We start from the raw sequence: 17,710 nt of genomic DNA on the forward strand, positions 1-17,710 counted from the left end.
TGGTGACGCTTTGCATTCTAGCCATGTTGGGCCATTTTTTGATGACGTTTGGGCTCCCCAAGACTTGATCTTCCTTCCCCACGGCCGGATCTAGCACTTCCAAGCTTCAGTCGCTGCAAAAACTGTCGGAATATGCAAAATAGCCGCTGCGCCTCTTCATATTCTAGCCAAGATCTCGCTCATTTCTGGTAACCTTTCACCTCTCTACGACCTGATCTGAACTCCCCATCACCAGAGCTTTCCATCGGTACCTTCGAATCCCATTTCTGCCACCATTTTTCGGAAGACCCACCGAAAAATTAACGTTTTTCGATGAGTGCGAATGTTCGTATTCCGGGCTATCCGCTGGTCATTTTTGCCCCTTCTTTGCATCATATCGCTGTCGATTACTTCCTCTCCGCCATGATCAGCTTCGTTTCCATCGTTTTAGCCTCCGTCATCACCACTATGAGCAGCTGAGTTCCCAATTGTCTGTTACAACATAGGCGAGATCGGGATTGACGCCATTGCTCTCCTCATCAGCTCTCGACTAGTTGAATGAGCCCAAATGTTAGAAATTCGTTTAAGTTTCTTGTATTCAGATTATATTTATTTTCGTTTCAGTTTGTTTGCGATGCTTTAATATTATTCTGATGCTTGACGTGCTGAATTGATAATGTCCATTGAGAACGTTTATTCATGTATAACTTTTCGCATAATTGAATGTCAGTTTGAGATTATTGAATGTTGATTATGACTTTAAATTTCTTCGGTACTGATTGCAATCAAGTTGTATTAGCGTTTAATATCATTTCTACTAGGAATGCATTTGTTGTGTAATTAGTTGATTGGATGATACAAGTTGATAAGTTGTACTTGTTAACGTTGTACCAACTAGTGGTGTTTAAGGGTTTAACATTTTTTGGTTAGTCGATGATAATCTTTAACCAATCGATCTGTAACTAAGACGACGGGGAGACATGATAGATAATACCTAGATTGCCGAGAGATATTTTTATTGATTTGCCTAGCCTTGTAGGTTTAGGAAATTGAAGAGCGAGGAGAGGAATTGTGAGAGTTGGTCTTGAGTCAAATCAAACCGGTAGCAGCAATGCTTTTAATATTGTGTTTTAGTTAGCAATTTATTTGATGCTATTTAATTTCTTGCAAGTAATTAGTTTCCTTAGTTTTAATCAATCATTCTGCCAATTTCTCTTTCATTAACTCGAATATACATTAGGTCATTAGTCTTGCTCTCTATGGATTCGACCCTACTTACCGCTAACTACGGTATTTAGGTCTAATTTAGTGGCCGTGACGACTGGTTCAACAAAATTTTGGTGCCGTTGCCAGGAAACAACATGCTTTTGACTTTGTGTGTATTTGGGTCTGTAAATACTTTAAGTCTAACTTTTCTACGTTCTTTAATTTTCATTAGGAAAGTTTCATTCGTGTTGGTTTTTATTTTGCAAGAAGATCGCAATTGGGGAAACATTGTAGTGTGTCATGTGCATCAAAGTTTAAGCGTGACCTGATTGTGATATTCTCTAATCTTTTTAGCTTTAGTTCTTTTTAGTTCTTGTTAATCGTTTGTGTGATGTTTGGATGTTTCGTGTTCATTTAGTTTGTATGTTTCATGTTCATTTAGTTTGCATGTTTGTATTAGTTTTGCATATTTTGTTTTTATTCATAGGATTTAGTTTTAGATTTAGTAATAATTTCTTTTTGTTTGATTGTTAGTTTAGTTTGTTGATTGTGTGGATTTTTTTTTTTTTTTTTTTTTTTTTTAGGGTGTTATCATATTTAGCTTTATTTTTCTTTATGTGTGGTTTTTGAATTTGCTTTTAGTTCTTTTTCTTTCTCTTTTTCTTTTAATTTTGATGTTGTGGTTGTTGGTGGAACCTTTGGTACACTTGTAATGAATGCTTGGTAGATAGTCATATCAACCAATTTTATTACCCTTGGATTTGAAAATAGAAAGCACGTAGGATGGATGATAATCTGTATCCCATGTACAACCATCTAGCTTCTAGGATTCCTATCATAGGGCAGCCGCCTAGGAATGGTGGCATTTATGAGGTTTCTCCCTTGGACAATATAGACTCCAAGTTGGAGTCTTTAGCCTATCAATTTGACACGTTCATATCCATACAAGGGCAAGCTTCTAGGCAACCACCTCCCAGTAGGCCAAGTCAATATGTCTTTTCTATGCCTTTAGACCTTTTAGTTGTTGAGTACACATTTGAGGAACTAGCTCCCTACAATTTTGAGGAGCAAGTGCAAGATGCACAAGGTTTCCAGAGACGGAATGATCCATATTCGAACACATTTGATAGTGAGTGGCATAACCATCTTAATTTTGCATGGAAGCAGGAACAATCTCAGAATGTCTCACATAATATGCTATATAGTTCTTCCAATCAACAAGGCAATTATTGGGACATGTATTCGGTCCAACCACCTGCCCAACCTAGGATCCCACCCCCTGTCCAACAGCCCACTCTAGAGCCCAGTTCACTGGAATCAATGATGGCTCAAATGCTCCAAACCGTGCAAGAACAAAAAGATGACATGAATGCTAGGTTCAATGACTTAGAGTAGCATTATCAGATATTACATTTCCATTCCCAATCTATTAGTAAGCTAGAGACCCAAATTGGTTAAATAGCTGAAGCGGTTTATAAGAGAGAGAAAGGCTATTTGCCGAGTCAAGTTGTAGATAATCCTAATGGTACACCTCACCAAATGGGGTGTCATGAACAAGCTAGGCTTGAGAGGGAATTATATGCTGAGTTTGGAGAGAAAGAGAGCTTAGAGGGAAACCAAGCCGAGAGGAGTGAAAGAGAACCAACCATAGAGTTAGGTGTGTCGAGTCATGAAAACGAGGAAGTTGGGGAGAAAGAACCATCCCTTGCATTTGACATGCTGATAGAACCTTGTCCTCAATACCTAGAGTCGAATAATGCATCCAACTTTAAGGAAACTACTAGGATGGAGGAAATAGTCGAGCTGTTTAGATAAGGGCTAATTGGTATTCCACTTCTAGATGTCATTAAGCTCATACCTGCCTATGCTAAGTTCTTAAAAGACTTGTGCACATGGAAATAGCATATTAAATTCAAATATGCCTTCTTGGGACCTTGTGATACCCTACTTGTTGCTGAATGGCGAGGACCATGTAAGGCACCGTCGACATTTCAACCACCTTGAACTTTTCTGTTCACACTAAGTCTGGCTAAAGACTTTAAACTTAGCACTTGTGAGAGGCAACCCACCTTTTTAAATATGTTCTTATTGCTTTTATGTTTTTGTTGTTTTTGTCTTTGCAAGAATTGCCATGTTTGGAAACTTATTAACTAGTCCAAGGCTACGCTTACGCATGCTCCACAAACTCCGTTGGTGACAACCGCACCATTGTTCCTTAGGTTGTATCTCTCCACCTTATATGCTGTTATTGTTAGATTTCTTGTTTCTCAAATATGTTGGACGATTTTAATGTTATTGATCAATGAGGTTGCTAGCATTAGTAGGACTTCCCATGTCAATATTGTCACTCTTTTAGGTTTTTGTTTTGAGGGTCGTACAAGAGCTCTCATCTACGAGTATATGTCCAGCGGATCTCTTGAGAAATTCATATACGAAAAAGATCAATCGCAAAGAAATCATTCACTAAAATGGGAAGCATTATATCAGATTACAATAGGCATAGCTCAAGGATTAGAATACTTGCACCGTGGTTGTAGCACACGAATTTTGCACTTTGACATAAAGCCTCATAACATTCTCTTAGATGAAGATTTTGTCCGAAAATCTCTGATTTTGGTCTTGTAAAAATTTGCCCCAAGAAAGAGAGTATTGTATCAATAACAGGTGCATGAGGGACAATTGGTTATATTGCTCCAAAAGTATTTTCTAGAAACTTTGGAGTAGTCTCTCATAAGTAAGATGTTTACAGCTATGGAATGATGGTTATAGAAATGACAGGAGGAAGACAAAATAAAAATGTTGAAGTTGATAATAGCAATGAATTATATTTTCCGTAATGGATTTACCACCGTCCTAAAATAGGTGAAGAACTTGGATTGCAATGCATTTCAAATGAAGATGATAAAGAATGTGAGGAAGATGATTATAGTGAGCTTGTGGTGCATACAGACCAATCCTTCAGACCGGCCAACAATGAGTGGAGTAGTGGAAATGTTGGAAGGGAGTATCAATTCCTTGCAAATTCCACCCAAGCCTTTCCTATCTTCACCAGGATCAGCCACTAGAGATTCTTCAATTAACCTACTAAGTTAAGTATTTCTTGAAATGATGTATTAATCAATATGCATATCTTTATACTGAGAACCGTGACTTCAAATGTATTAGTACATTTTCAAATTTTTCTGTTGATTAAAACCTCTGTTTTTTAACTCTGTTCTGGTCGTAGGCACTAAATGATCACTAGCTTGCTTTGCTCCTCCATCCTCACCTCAACCCAAAACGCTAAGAAAACTACATATAGTTCAAACATAAATCAAGTTTTTCTTACTTTCTTTATAAGCAGGGTAGCATATAAGAATCTAACCCATGTTCAATATTATGCGATATGTGATTCTGCATTTCTCCAAAGAAGAAAAACTTTTAGACCTTTTCATGCTTTAGTAACTTTTGCCTTAATCAAACCACACAAATTTTCTCCAAATTTACGGACCATTTAATAAGAATCTTTGTAGTTATTAACAATCTGCACAACAATTTTGGTCCTCTACGTTTCTTAGTAAAGAATCTTTTTTTTTAATCACCGAAGACTTATCTTTATTCGGGTGTTTAAATGTGATCCTGGCTAATTAATTTCAACTCGCTACAGTGCTTCAATTTGATAACGAAGTTTCTTTATATGTACTACAATCTTTGATACACCAATTTGTCTACAAGTTTTGTCCTGACTGAAAGATAAACCACCGTAGATCATTATTACTATATATTTCTATTGGACTCTTCAATGCAAATTTTGTTTGGTTAATGAGAATTAAGTGTCAGTTAAATGCATACTCTGCTATTACAAGTCTTCTTTCCAAGTTAATTGCTCAATTATCTAAACAAAGGACCAGGATCATCTCTGTTGGCTTTTTAGCTAAAAGTGTAAAGGAAAGAAGAAAGAGTCGAATGCAATGAAGTTGGCTTAAGAGTTCATTTGATTTTCATTAACTTAAACTGAAATATATACAAAAATTTTACATCAACTGTTACTCCTAAACTTGCAGAACATTACTATGAATTTTAAACTTTAAATATAGCCACATTACTTGCTTCATTTAACACAAAAACAGCTGACTTAAACCACATTATTTTCAGGTCCATTCACCTACTTCTTTCAGCTTCAACTTCGGCTCCATTCAGCTGCATTAAGTACTATTCCAGAAAAATATCACTTGGCTTAACAATCACAATCTGAGCTTTTAAAGTCTTCTTTGTAAATGTGTAATAGTTAAATAGAAAACACTAAATAATAGATATGTATTACAAGAGTTGAAATATAAATCAACAAGATACACAAATATATGATACATGATTTAGAATTGTTGGGATATTGTGGCTCGCTTTCCTATTTGTTCCCATGTGAAATTGTATGTCTTTAGAAAAACTATTTAATAAATAATACAATTGTAAATAGGAATAGAATTTAGGAGTCCTATTAGAAATTGAGATATGAATCCTATTAGAAACAGAATATCCAGTATGCTACCTATAAATATAAGGGTGAGAACCAATTCAAAGTGATGAGAGAATGTGAGAACATTTGACATTAGCATTATTAAACATCATGGGATGAGTGTCTTAGAAACTGGGATTGTTTCAGCCTTAGGTATTGGGTTGAGCGTTGTTAGAAACTAGGATTGTTTTCGCTCTGTTTTATGTACGGGGTTTATGATGTTGTGTACTCTTGTATATCGTGTTCATGAAACTATAGTGGATTTCTCTCATCCGTGGATGCAGGCAGGTTATGTTGAACCAGTAAATATCGTATCTCTTTGTGTGGTATAATTTATTCCTATGTTATTATCTCGAAAGTATGTTTTTCATTGTGCGATCTCCCAATAAAGACTCCAAGTCAACTACTGTTTTGGAGGATAAACAACTGAGAAGAAACAATAACAGGAATGATATAACAAAAGAAGTAATTCAAAGATTTCTTGATAGTAATAGTTAATGTTTGGAGGAGTTCCTATCATATCTGTTGTCAATTAAGGAATTTTTTAATATCTCGTGTGACTAACCTTCTGTTCTTTATTATCTCTCGTCTTTGTCTTGCCTTGGCTCAAGAAGAAGATGGAGTCAACCCCAGACGTCTACCTTTTGAATGTGGAAACCTGGGAAGCATAGGCTTTCCCTTCTTCAGTGGAACGAATTCTGATTGCGAACTATGGAAGATAGATAAGTGTGATGAACAAGTTCAAAGGTTTCAATTGAATAAAGATTGGCCATGGTTTTATATTACAGCGATCTCTTAGACTAACATGGTGCCGTTTCAAGAATACGAAACAATACCACCAAAACCTTTAAAAATTTTGAGCATTCCTTTTATATCATTGAACCATTCAATCAAATCTTTTTCAGATGTCCCAGTAATAGAAGTATTGCAAATTTTGTTCCGGACTGCAAAGACTCCAAACACTTGATTGGCTACCAAAACAGCTCAAGTGGTGATGAATTCCAAAGACTTAATTCCCATTGTTCTGTGATTCAGCTCCTAGTGAACAAGACTCAAAATGGTGTCGACTTCCTTAATTTATATATTGGTAGGTTTCGTCTTCAACTGAATGTAACCAGAGCATGTCAAAAGTGTTATCAGACAGGTGGCCGATGTCAAATTAACAACGAGGGCCAATTTCAATATGCAGAAAGAACAAGTATAAAAAACAATCTGTCTAATTTATTTTTTATTTATTAGAACAAACATGGTTGTGTGTTGGAATATGAACACTTTTTGGTAATTGATGAAGAGTAGTTGAAAAAGAAAAGGCAAGTAAGAATAAAAAAGAATTTAAGTTTTACCCAAATTTCTATTTTAGGAGTTTGAATTTGAGAATATTTGTTTTCCTTTATGTTGTAAATCAATACCAATCCTTCAACCTGCAAGATTAGTCACAATACAAAACAGAAACTGCAAGAACAATGAACAATCACACAACACAAGATATACTGTGGTTCGCTTGTTCAATATAGAACAAGTTACATCCACATTGAACTCCAGAATATGGAGCTCGCTGCACTAGTATTGATTACCTCAAAGATTACACTTTACAGAAGAATCTTCTTCACTATCACTCATAGAATCAAACACTCATTCACTTCCCTGTATCCCGCAAATCCTAATAAACCCTAGAGTACTCTATACCCTTTAAGGAACCCCTGCCCTCAAACAATACTCTAGAAAGATTCACACAAAGAAAACCTAGAATGAGCATGAAACCCTAACCCAGAAACAACGATTTTTCAGAGGAAACGAAACGAAGAGCTAAAACTCGATTACACCCAAAGCATGAATAATCCCCTTTTATACTATTGACTTCTGATTGCATTTGAGCCGTTGGATTCTTTTTAACTTTGATGGCTGTGATTCATTGGAATAATGGACAAAACGACAGCGTTTTTTACCTGGTCTAACGACATCGCATGCTTCACTTATTTAACAATCTCCACCTTGAAGTATGTGGCAGTCGTTTCAGCAATGTCAGTTCAGTTGTGCAGCGAGCATTTTCATACTCCTTCTTAGTTCGATTTGGTTATCCCACATGTAATAAGTTCAGGCAGTGCTTGAACTTTGCAAGTGTTACAACCTTGGTTCCCATGTCTGCCGGGTTTTTTTCAGTTGGGATCTTCTGCAGGTTCACTTCTCCTTTGGAGATCATATCCCTCACAAAATGATACCTTACGGCAACATGTTTTGTTCTTTCATGGTACACGGGATTCTTTCCCAGATGAATGGCACTCTGACTGTCTGAATAGACTGTCACAGTTCCATCCAGCAGCTGGCCTCTTTCAGGAATCCTTGTAGCCATATGGCTTCTTTGAATGCGTTGTTACAGCCGTATTCACTTCAGTTGTGGACAAAGCTACCAGTGGTTGCAGTTGGGACTTCCACTGATGCAGTTTCCTCCCAGAGTAAACTGATATGCTGTGGTGGATTTTCGCGAATCTCTATCACCTGCAAAATCGAATCTACTACCCAACCAGATCAAGTGTGGAGTTCTTTTACGAAATTTAGACCAACTTTTTCTGTACTTTTAATATATCTTAGTAGCCTTTCAAAGCATTCCAGTGATCACCCAAGGATTGACATGAATCTACTTAGAATGATATTGAATATGATAAATCAGGTCTTGTACTGATCATAGAGTACATAACAGAACCTGGCATTTGCATATGGTATAGTTTCCATTTTTAGTCTATCAGGTTTTGTTTTAGGACTTTGGGCTTTACTAAGGATGAAGTGGCTTGCTAAGGGCTTGGTGACACTTAAAGTCACTCATTCCAAACTTTAACACAAGTTTTTGCAGATAAGGCATTGATGCAATTTTAGGCTTTAATTCTTCTTGTTTCTTTCTATTAGCATACCTAAATTTTCTTAGCACAACCCAAATCCTTCATGTCAAATTCAACATGCAATTTCCCTTTCAATTCCTCAATTTGGGCCTTAGATTTACTAATTAATAGCATGTCATCAACGTATAATAACAAATATACAGGATTTGTATTCACATGTGCAAAATAGAAACAATTATCATGCTCACTTCTAGTAAACCCTGCCTACTATAAAGGAGTCAAATCTCTTGTACCACTGCCTAGGTACTGTTTGAGACCATACAGGGATTTATGCAACAAACATACATGATCAGGGAACCTTTTATCCTTAAACCCTATAGGTTGACTCATACAAACTGTTCTTCTAATTCCCCATGCAAGAATGTAGTTTTTACATCTAACTGCTCTAACTCAAGTCATAATGGGCTACTATAGATAACATCATCTTATAGTTTTGAATTTAACAACAGGTGAGAGAATTTCAGTAAAGTCTATACCTGCTCGCGGGGTGAGCCTTTGGCTACCAGTCTAGCCTTATACCTTGGTGGATCAGTTTTGTTTATGCCCTCCTTTAGCTTGTACAGCCACTTACAATCCACCAGTTTGACATCCTTGGGTTTTGGAACCAGAATCTAGGTTTTGTTCTGCCTCAGGGAGTCCATCTCCTCATTCATGCAGTAAGCCATGTTTTTGTCCTTTGAGTTAACGCCTGTTCATAGGAGTCAGGTTCTGTCCTCTAGATCTCTACTCCAGCCAGCAGGGCTGTGTAGATGAGGTTTGCATACTGAACCTTGCTGGTGGGTCTTATATCCCTTCTGGTCTACTCTCTAGCTAGTTGATACTGAGCCAGATCATTTTGTTGGTCATTATCAATGTTTTCTTCACTCTCATCTTCACCATCAGGTTCAGTATTGTTTAAGTGTCTTAGTTTCTATTCTGGTTCATCAGTATTAGTCAGGCTCATGTTGCCTTGTTGACTCCACCTCAAACTGAGTATTGTCTGTTTGCTATGGTGTCTCCACATGGTGGCTTGAGGTACCTGCACTGTTATTAGTAACCCTGCAAAGGAACACAAATTCATTAAAAATACACCTCTACTAATAACCTTAACCCTTGGGGTTTCTCCTCCCACAGCCTATATCCTTTGGTTCCTTCTTGATACCCCAAAAATACACTTGGGACCTAGGTTCTAATTTTCCATCACTGTATATGCTAGGCCGCACAGCCAAATACTCTTAGGTGGTTGAGTGAAGGTTTTCTTCCTATCCATTTTTCTTCAGGGCATATAGAGCCAGTTACACTAGAGGGAGTTCTATTATCAAATAGGCAGCTGTGGTTAAGCCTCTCCCAAAAGGACTTAGGTAGTCCAGCTGTGAAGAGGAGACACCTAACCTTTTTCTAACAGTGTCCGTTCTCTTCTCATCAACTCTATTTGCTGAGGTGTTCTCCTAACTATCCTATGTCTCATAATCCCCTGGTCTTTACAATATGCATCAAATTCAGTGTTACAGAATTCCATACCATTGTCAGTTCTGAGTGTTTTTCACCTTTTTCTCTAGGTGGTTTTCTACTAATCTTCCAACTCTTAAACTACTTAGTGCCTTTCTTTGGTCCTAAGAAGGTAAACCCACACTTTCCTACTAAATCATCCACTATGGCTAGAAAGTAACTATTACCCCCATGGTTTTGACTCTTTCTGGACCCCAAAGATCAGCTTGAAGATAATCTAAACATCCCACAGACAGGTGAGTTCCTTTGGGAAGCTCAGCCTGTGCTGTTTGCCCATGACACAAATCTCACAAAACTCTAAGTCTGAAACATTGTCATTCCTAAAGTACCCCTGTTGTTTGAGATAGCTCATACCAGTTTGGCCTATATGGCCCATCCTCAGGTGCCTTTTTCTGCATTTGAAGTGTTAGTAGATTATAGCAGAATAATATTCAACTGAAAATATTGTCCACTCAATTGTACAGACCATGCCTTTTCACACCCTCAAATAGAATTTGATCATTCTTGTAAACAGTAATGCAACCATTTTCAGCTCTATAGCTACACCTGCTTCATCCAGTGTGCCTAATGAGATCAGGTTACGCTTAAGCTCTTTGTATCCTGACTTTGGTTAACTTATTAGTTTGCCATTTTTAAGTCTAAGAGTAATGTTACCAATCCCTTGAACCCTACATGAGTTATTGTTTCCCTAAACACTATTTCAGGTTCACCAGTTATCAGGTTTTGAAACCAGATTTTGTTAGGGCTCATATGAAAGGAACATCCTGAGTCTAGCACCCATTCATTAGCAATTTCAGAATTGGACACAGTAAGGGCTTCGTGATTTCAAGCTGTTATTGAGGATGCTAGGTCTCTCTGTACATTCTGCTTTGCTTCCTAATCCAATCATAGCAATTCTTTTTTATGTACCAGGTTTGTTACAATGGAAGCACTTTCAGTCTCTGACTTGACTTATTGTTATTATAGCCTTTGCCTTTCTTCTTATTCTTTGGCCCTAAGTTTTGTTGAACCCCTTTCCAGTATCTTTACCAAAATGACCAGTATCTTGTTTCCTTTTACAAAGAGATTATTCCCATTTCTCTTTTGTATTTTCAACTCTAGTTCTCTGGATTTTAAGCCAGCCATTATTAGATCACACTAGGACTGTACCAGTGTACTGTAATGCATTCTTTACTACTAAATATTCATCAGGAAGAGAATTTAACAAAATCATTGCAGACTAGAATCTCCTAATTCCTGATCAGTTCCTTTTAGCACTATTGTCATTTTTAGAAATTCATCTAAATTTTCTTCTAATGACTTAGAGGCATCCGTTCTATAAGAAAACAGAGCACCTTTCAAGAATGCTAAATTAGGAGCAGATTTCAATGCATACAGAGTTTCGAGTTACCCCAGAGCTCTATTGGTGTGTCAAGACCATCCACTTTTCGCAGAACACTATCGAATAAATTCATGATTATCAGATTGTATGCTTCTTCATCTATCTCTACTTTCTTTTTCGTCTTTTCTTCTGACCACTTGGTTTCATCTTTCTCCAGTGCTATTCCCACCTTGTTGTGGGATAAAAGTGCCTTCATCTTTTTCTTCCAGGTATTGAAATCCATCTTCCCATCATACTGGGATATCTCTACACGCGTGGTAGTGTTCATCATATTTACAATGACAAGATAGAGCAGTATAAGGAGTACATGGCTTTGTTACACCAGTAGTTGCCAAATACTGTCAGGCAGTTTTTAAGGCAGTCACTAGTATTCCAGCCTACATACCCTTAAACAGACTCAAAAGATATTCAAGACCCCTAAAAAAGGAAAACCCCTAAATCTTGACAAAAAACCCTAATTTTGATTTTTTCCCTATTTTCGTCGATCCCTTGTGTATGTGACCTAATCTCACGAATTAGCCCCAAGACTCAACAAGATTTGATAGCCTAATGATCTAGAGACCTTTAAATCGAAAAACCCCCAAAATCTGACAAACCCTAATTTTTGAGTTCATCAAGAGTTGAACGATTTCTAACCCTAGACTCGATTTAGACCTAAAATTATCTGATACCACTGTTGTAAATCAATACCAATCCTTCAACCTGCAATATTAGTCACAATACAAAATAGAAACTGCAAGAACAACAAACAATCACACAACACAAGATATACCATGGTTCGCTTGTTCAATATAGAACAAGTTACATCCACGTTGAACTCCAGAATATGGAGCTCGCTGTACTAGTATTGATTACCTCAAAGATTACACTTTACAGAAGAATCTTCTTCACTGTCACTCACAGAATCAAACACTCATTCACTTCCCTGTATCCCTCAAATCCTAATAAACCCTAGAGTTTTTTATACCCTTTAAGGAACCCCTGCCCTCAAACAATACTCTAGAAAGATTCACACAAAGAAAACCCAGAATGAGCGTGAAACCCTAACCCAGAAAAATGATTTTTCAGAGGAAACGAAACGAAGACCTAAAACTCGATTACACCCAAATGCGTGAATAGTCCCCTTTTATACTGTTGACTTCTGATTGCATTTGAGCCTTTGGATTCTCTTTAACTTTGATGGCTGTGATTCATTTGGAATAATGGACAAAACGATAGCGTTTTGTTACCTGGTCTAAACGACGTCGCATGCTTCACTTATTTAACACTTTACTTTGAGTTGTATTAGGAAAGAAGAATTGGTTTAGGATTTTATTTTGAGTTAAAATAAGAGAATGAATTAAATTAGAGGAGTCGATTAGAAATATGAATCCTAATAGAAAAAGAATGTCCTATTCTACCTATAAATAGAGAGATTATAACAAATTCAAGGTTATGAGAGAGAGAATAAGAGAAAGAGAGAATGTGAGGACACAATGGTTTTGTGGTAAGGGTACGATAGGTTAAAGGGCTCTAGGTATCTGGTAAATACTAAAGGGTATTAAACACCATAGGAACAAGATGTGCGCCTATGTAAAGGGTTGATGGTGTTGTAGGGATAAAACACCATAAGGTGGAATTCCTGCCTAAGTACTAGCTTGATGGTGTGATGCATTCATGTATTGTGTTCCAAAAATTATAGTGGATCTCTCTCATATGTGGATATAGGCAATTTACACCAAACCACGTAAAATATTATCTCTGTGTGGTTGATATTCTTCCCATATTGTGCTATTTTTAATTTGATATTTTACTCCCATTACAAGAAAAAGTACTTTTTGCAACTAGGCAAAAATAGTTTTAGATGCCCCACATTTAGTAACTAAATTCCAATTAGTTGGCCAAAGGGAATAAAATTCTAGGGCCCATTTATTCTCGCTTTTAGCATCTAAAATTAATATTTTGTGACTAATGTGATTTGTTGCCCAAAATATCACATCAGCGACTAATTTTTTTGGTTGCCAATTCTTGCACGAACACAATTGGCAACTACAACAAGGGATTCTACAACTAAAATTATGGTTACAGAAAATAATTATTTGCAATTACTGAATAGTTGCTAAATTAGATGCAAATATTTATTAATTAATTTGTAACTATTTTTATTAGTCACAAAATAATACAATTACCGAAATATCCAACTTTTAACAATAATTACAAAGGGCCCAAGGTACATTTGGCAACTAATTATTTTATGCATATTACAATTAGTTGCAAAAACTCATGTATAGCAACTAAAATGTATTTAGTCACTAAAAGTTGATGAATTTTTTTGAACCCAACTTTCCCTGTAAAATAAAACAAATATTATTTTAATTTGTGACTAAAACTACTGTTGCGTAACTAATTAGTTAGTTGCAAGTTATCTTCTTTTGGCAACTAAGATTTTAGTTGCCAAATGTATGGTAAATTTTGAGTGCCCCAAGTTCCCGCTTGAAATAAATTGAAATAAATTATCTTCTTCTGGAAACTAAGATTTTAGTTGCCAAAAAGTATGGTAAATTTTGAGCGCCCCATGTTCCCGCTTGAAATAAATTGAAATTTTGGGTATGTTATTTTGGCAACTAAAGTTATAGTTGTTAATAGGATTTTTTTTGCAACCAAAATGTTAGCCACTAAATATTGTTTATCAAAAATAATATATACTACTAGTAACCAAAATCAATTTTATTGTTTGATTCTACTTTTGCCGCCTACATTATCCCATTGAAAGTAACTTTTTTTTTTTTTTTTCCTTTTTCTTTTTTATGTCAAAGCTCATTCTTTTATAGATGGTATTTCAATTTTATTGTTTGATTTTCAATCCGTTTCTTCACAACATTTGCTTTAATTTGTTTAAGCATCTGTTGTTAGTGACGTTCTTAAATGGGTGGCTTTAACTTCGTAATGGGTGATTTTATTTTTTTCTTCTCTTTCATCTAACATTACAGTGGGTATTATAATTGTAATGAGTACTTTAAATTCGTTTATTGTTACTAATAAAAGAATGGTGTTTGATTTTATTTTTGTCTTCTCTTTAATCTGACATTACCATTTTTCCCTAAAACTTTTGTTTAACCGCTATGTCACTCATTTATACAAACCCTCATAGTTGACCTGCTTCCGGCACTGGAACAATAGTTCTAGTTTCTACTACTCTCGTTCAGCAGACAATGACTCGCTCACTAACTCTAGTGCTTATTTCGCGTCTATTTCGACAGAGATTGTTAACTTTAGTGAGTTTTGGCAAGGCGTATCCCGAACACCCAAATGTAGCTAGCGGTGTTTAGGAAAATGTAGAAACTGAACCTAACCGAGAACTGAACCAGTTTTTCGTTTACCTGGGAAACCGTTCGATTGTGGTCCACAAAAATACAAAAAACTGAATTTCCAATTTTAAAAAACAAAAATTAAAAGGTAAATAATTTTTCCTTAAAATTTAAAAAGTAAACAAATTGAAAAGTCCCTAAATCCTTACAATTAAAGAAAAAAAAAATCCCAAACCGGGTTTTAGGGTAACATATAAAAAAATAAATTTAAAAAAAAAAAAAAGTAAGCAATTTTGCACAAAAATTTTTGAAACTTAAAATTAAAAAGATAGTAAACCCACTTATACAAAATCCCCAAACTAATTTTACCCTAAAACGCAAACACTCTCCACTTCTCCACACCATTCGCATCTTCTTCTCCATTTTTCCACACCACATATAAAACATTAGAAAAACCCTATTGCTTTACTTCTGAACCCAGAAAAAGAAGGCAGAGAGTTTTTAGAGATTAAAAATAGGTGATGAATCTTAAAGATTGGTGTGTGTATTCTACACACGGCTCTCCCTCTCTCTCTCTCTCTCTCTCAATCGGCCTCCGTTCCAGCAGATCTTGTCATTATAATCATTACAATGACATCATGTTACCAGCAGTTCAACATCGGTCCCGCCGTGTCACACACTACTCTACTTGAATCACGAAAACCTTCACGTACGGCGGTGATTTCATGCCTCTTACGCGATCAGAGAAATCAACGGCCATGGCTCATCCTGAAATCGCTGAAACAACGTTCGAATTTGTACGTGGCGGGGGCGGGAGGAGTGTGGGAGAGATCGGAGGGGGAGGAAGCGGCGGTGCAGAAGAGGAAGGCGGGGACGTGGTCGTACGTAGTGGAGAAAAGGAGGAGTAAAGATGAAAGGAGTAGGAAGGTGGCAGTGGTGGCGGCAGCGACGGTTATGGTGGTCCTAGGCTTTGGAAATCGAGTGTTGTATAAACTGGCCCTTGTTCTTTTGAAGCATTACCCCTTCTTTCTTGCTTAGCTTGCTACTTTCGGGTACCTAATAATTTTATTTCTCTCTTTTACTATTTTTATTAATTAGTGTTTCCATCATATTTTTTTTTTTTTTATATTGATTTGTATAGTATGAGTTTTATTTAAATATTCAAAGAAGACAATTTATTTTATTTTATTGTATTTCTCATTTTCAGTTTTATTTTATATATTATCCCTTCAAAATCTCATTTTTTTCTTCCTTGTTACATTTAGGAATCTTCCACAACCCATATTGGAATAGTTTATTCAGGTTGGCTTTTTCATTCTTTCTCATTGTTTGTGTGGTGAATTCAAGAACTTTTGTTGGGAAGTTGTCAGTACAAGTTAACGATATCCTAAAGGCAGGAGGTGTTGATATTGTTGAAACCATGCATTAGCCTGTTATATTATCCAAAATTAAACATATTAGATGTTGGTGATAGTCAAATTATTAAAGATGATAGGAACATTGTGAAGGTGGTTTTAGAGGTTTTTTTTTTTTTTTTTATTTTTTTATTTTTTTATTTTTTTTTGAAAAGCTTTAAAGGAAGGATTGTTAGAATAAGGTTTACTGTGGAGTGCTCTGGATGGACGCAAGACAAATTAGCTGGAGAGAGCATTTGAGGAGGAAATAGAAAAGGCGAGTTTGAATCCTGCAATAGTTATTTTGGATTTGATGGATGGTAAATGGTGTTATTTCATAATGGATTGATAAATGCTATGACTAGTGAAACTTTTAGCTTCTGCGAGGGGAGTTGAACCCTCGACCTTTACAGTAACCTTTCTGTAACTGATAATTATTAAAAATATTAAAAAAAATAAAATTCTATATAAATTATGAATTCATTTAGAAGATGCAGTTCTGCTCTAATTTTTCAATTTTACTAACTGCATGATAAGCTATATATTTGAAAAATACTATTATTGTAGTTTTGATTCCTTGACTGATGAATATTCTCCTTTATAGAACTGTTAACTACATATGCTTTATGTTGTTTCTCTAACACATAGGTTCAAGAAATACAAATCATTGATCCTTAAGCATGACCACTGTTTTTGAAGTGATGTGAGTACCCTGCTAGCAACTTAGATAGCTGGTAAGATAGCTTGGTGTACAAAAAATGTTTTAGATTGGTTTTAGAATATGGTTAAACTGAAGTTGAAAATAACCATTGGAAGATTGGAAGCAATGTATGACCCTTCATCGCTAGAATTTAAAAAAGGTTTCATCATTTTGTGGGTGCAACTTTGGGGTGAATAATTCTTTTTGTTTTTCGGATATGCAGGTCTTGAGAAAGTGTGGGATGTGAAACCTTTGGTTAATGGGAAAGAGATTATGAGTGTTTTGCAGCTTAAATCTGGATGGCCACTTATTAGGGAGTGGGTAAGGCAATCTTTATGCATCTAAGACCCAAAAAGTAAAAAGGTTTCAAGTTCCAAATGCTAATTAACTCTTTACTTTACAGCAAAAAAAAAACTCATGGCAGCTTGCCCATCCCTCTGCGACAGCAGAGGAATGCCTTGGCTGGACGAAGCAAACCTACTCAAAGCGTGTAAAGCTGGAGTCCGGCAATTCAGTCCATTGATCAGAGCTACAATAGTTAGTGTTAGTTATTTTGGATTATACATTTGGAAAAGCATTCTGAAGCCTACGAACATCCTTTGGTTCTGGATGCCAAAGTTTGTTACGTTAGCAGTGAGATCGAATTCGAGTCATTTTACGGCAAAGAGATTTTATCTTATGGAAGAATCGAATACTGCCGCAAGATGAGAATGATATGCTGAGTGAGAAAACGCAAAAGGTTGCAAATTTGAATTGTATATGCTAAACTTATGTGCATTATAAGCCTTTAACTAATATGGCCTCTGCTTAATTGCTTTTATGTGGTTCACTTGATCAGTGAATTTCCTTCTATAGAAAGTATATGTATTTTAGCTCTTAAGATAAGGTG

General features: G+C 36.1%; 1 long non-coding RNA gene across 1 annotated transcript; it reads left to right on the forward strand.

The window, feature by feature from the left end:
• The first annotated feature begins 16,005 nt into the window (after positions 1-16,005).
• Positions 16,006-17,493, forward strand: LOC116112353. Its single transcript, XR_004125223.1, has 3 exons — positions 16,006-16,029; positions 16,770-16,855; positions 17,045-17,493. It is a non-coding gene; the product is annotated as an uncharacterized LOC116112353 (long non-coding RNA).
• The last annotated feature ends 217 nt before the right edge of the window (positions 17,494-17,710 follow it).

This window comes from Pistacia vera, unplaced genomic scaffold, assembly GCF_008641045.1.
Source record: "Pistacia vera cultivar Batoury unplaced genomic scaffold, PisVer_v2 Contig660, whole genome shotgun sequence".
Taxonomy (NCBI): domain Eukaryota; kingdom Viridiplantae; phylum Streptophyta; class Magnoliopsida; order Sapindales; family Anacardiaceae; genus Pistacia; species Pistacia vera.